Source organism: Solanum verrucosum, unplaced genomic scaffold (assembly GCF_900185275.1).
Source record: "Solanum verrucosum unplaced genomic scaffold, falcon-dt-bn FXZP01000012.1, whole genome shotgun sequence".
In the NCBI taxonomy this organism is placed as follows: Eukaryota; Viridiplantae; Streptophyta; class Magnoliopsida; order Solanales; family Solanaceae; genus Solanum; species Solanum verrucosum.
The window spans coordinates 1-3,217 of NW_026020063.1; the positions used below are offsets into that span (position 1 = coordinate 1).

General features: G+C 36.5%; 1 long non-coding RNA gene across 1 annotated transcript; it reads left to right on the forward strand.

The window, feature by feature from the left end:
• The first annotated feature begins 1,355 nt into the window (after positions 1-1,355).
• LOC125823512 (uncharacterized) lies at positions 1,356-3,007 on the forward strand. Its single transcript, XR_007442713.1, has 4 exons — positions 1,356-1,482; positions 1,579-1,657; positions 1,784-1,841; positions 2,925-3,007. It is a non-coding gene; the product is annotated as an uncharacterized LOC125823512 (long non-coding RNA).
• Positions 3,008-3,217: the final 210 nt, after the last annotated feature.

Consider the following 3,217-nt stretch of genomic DNA (forward strand, 5'->3'; position numbering starts at 1 on the left):
GCTCATAGAAAATGGTAATGAAGGAGTTCTTGTGATTACAGAGGATCAGCAAGTCCTCTGTAGTTGTGTTATAAGTGAAAAGTGAAAACTGATCTGTTTTTGCTTTGTCATCATGTTAAGAGTGCTTAGATGTTAAATTTTGTTCTGTGAAAAAATATATTCTTCCCATTGATATGAACGACGTACTTCCTCACTGATGCTTGGTGCTTTATGCTAGTAAGGAAAGCTTTCCTGGAAACCGCTTTGCATTATTTGTATTGGTTTTGTGTTATTGGTACCACATATCTTTGCCTGAAGATGGTACAGAGAGATGTTAGGGGGCAATAAATCTTACCAAAGTTGTGTGATCTTCCTCAGAAGACAGCAATCTGCTTTAAAATCTCCAGTACTTTCTATCAAAATCAGAGATGATATAAGGAGAAACTTATTATAGAACTGGATAGTGTTAGAGTTTTCCACATCGGTTGAGGGCCTATAATGTACCAGTAATGTAAGAGAACATTATGGGATCATTTGGTTCATATACTAGTTATAGAGGAGTTTTATAATGCAGGGATTGCTTTAAACACTAATACCCATATACCTAATACCTGTATTTGCTATGCGCTCTTGTATCAAGTATAAGATGATAGTGATACCTAAATATTGGAGTGACAAGTATTATGTGGAGTTAGTTGAGGTGCATGCAAGCTGACCTGGACACCACGGTTAGATGATACCTAAATTTATCTACAAGAAGTATACTGGAATGAATGACAAATAATATCAAATTTGTACTGGGATTATTTTTCCTGATCCCTCTAACCAAAGGACTCTATAGATTGTTTTGATTTTCATACAGTTGAATGTTATCGTATAGCAGCTCGCAATCTATATATAACACGAACAATTGTCTGTAAACAGTAAGACAGACAATTGTTCGTGTTATATATAGATTGCGAGCTGCTATCTCCAAATACTTGGTATTTGATTACCTACTAAGTGATTGTTCAAGATAGACTAGTGAAAATTGTACATCTAATTTCTCAGATTCTGTACCCGTTCTGAGTTAATTGGAATGACTAGAAATGCTAGTTATCTTAAAATCATGAATCTTGACCTCCAACTTTGCTGAAGTTTCTGGCTCACAGCTGAGTTAGTGAGGCAATGCGTCCTTAAGCCATGCATTATAATTGTTAGTTTAATTGTTGCAATTCAGCCAATATTTATGACATTTGGGGAATTTGTGCTATATTAAGTCAGTCTTTTGTTCCTAATACTTTTTGGATTTCTTATTGTGTTTCTTCACTTTAATTTGAAACTCTTTTACCCATTTGCTTGGTGCCAATGTAATCCATCTTGGGTCTGTCCCTTTTGTTTTGTTAACGTTAACTAATATAAATCTTCCTTAACATATTGTCAGGCATGCCATAAAGCCCTCGAGCTACGATGGAGCAAATTCCAGAGAAATGCTACTCTTTTGAAGCGCCAGTTAACATGGCAGTATGATCTCTATCATTTACATATCCATATTATGTGGGTTCCTTCGTTCTTAGTATCTTCATATCCCAACTATCTTGATTGCCAATTTTGTATTAGATTTAACGGCCATTTGGGTAAGAAAGGAATCAGTGGGCACATCAAGGTTTGTTATGAAGAGAAGACTCTTTCAATAGAGGTGATTTGAACTAACATGACATGGTTCTGTTTGTCTAAGCTAGTAGTCCATTATTATTTATGTGAACTGATTCTTTAAATTCTGTTTCGCCCATCTATTTTTTTGTTTCTCTGAAATATTCCTCAGGTAAAAATGCCCCAAGATGCATCAAGCAGCAGTGTTCGTGACACACGAGGACTTTCAGGTTTTTTCTCATTCTTTACAAATACTTGGAAAGTGAATGCAAGAATCAATGGATGATGCCCTAGGGTGGAAAATTTGAATGTAAAATCCCTTTTGTCTCAAATTTATATAGATACACCACAATCAATCAACTAAGCCGTAATCCATAGCTAGTTGGGTTGGCACTGTGATCACAGGTGGTAATGGTGTGGGAAAGAAAAGTATTGTTTAACATCTTGAGAAAGATCAACTTTAGATCATTAAAATTGGGATGTGAGACTAGTTTGTTGCTGCAAGTACCAGAAGGGAAAAAATATTTTTCTGTCTAGACTGCATTGCAGATACGGTATGAATGAATGTGCACACATAGAGGATATAATGAGTGGTTGCAATAGATTCTTTGGTCACGACTCATGTCCTTACGTAAGCCTTATAAATCAGATGTCCTAATTCTCAACGGAAACTTAACTTTTGGCCAAGGGTTCAGTCACTTTCTGGGGAGGTGGGGGTGGGGGGGCAGGGCCCCGCATGTTAAAATCCTAATGGAGAGGGGCCTGGCCAATCCTTTCCCCTTTTCTTTCCACCTGAAGGTTGGAGGGAGGGAAATGTGCTTTCCAATTCCCATTTCCCATTTCCCAAGGCTTATATATGTATTAGGGAAAAAGGACAAATATACCCCCGAATTATCGTAAATGGTATGTAGATACCTTCCGTCATACTTTTGGGACATTGGTGCCCTTGCCGTCCAAAAACTAGAGCATATATGCCCTTCACTTTAACGGAAGACTAAATAAGGACACGTGGCATAATCTTATCTGTCGATCCGATATTTAATAAATGTCGGGTTGGTGGATAATATGATAACACGTGTATGTCCGTTAGTATAAAGGGTATATATGCTCTAGTTTTTGTCCTTTTTCCCTATGTATTATGATGTTCCCATCTAAATTATATCTAATTTGCTTGTTAATTGCATGCTTTATTTGTACCTCTTCGGCGATTATCTTTGACAATGAATTCTTTCTCCTGAGAATATTATGGATGCCTTCTTTGAGCATCCTGGTAAATTTAACCTGATGTGAAACTTTGTTCTCATGTAAATCAGGGGGAGAACGCTCTTTTTCAACTTTGTGTTTTGCACTTGCTCTTCATGAGATGACTGAAGCTCCATTTAGAGCAATGGATGAATTGATGTATTTATGGTGAGTTTTACAACTTGGCTTTGTTTTCTTAACTTTCTTAAAGAATGCTTTATGCCTGTACAATTAAGCAAAATGTTTTGATTTTATCCCATCTCGCATTGCAGCTATGTTTCTTCTTCTAACGTACATCTACTTACACAGTTTTTATACATTGTTGATTTCAACTTGAAATAAAGGAATCTGAAATATACTTCCA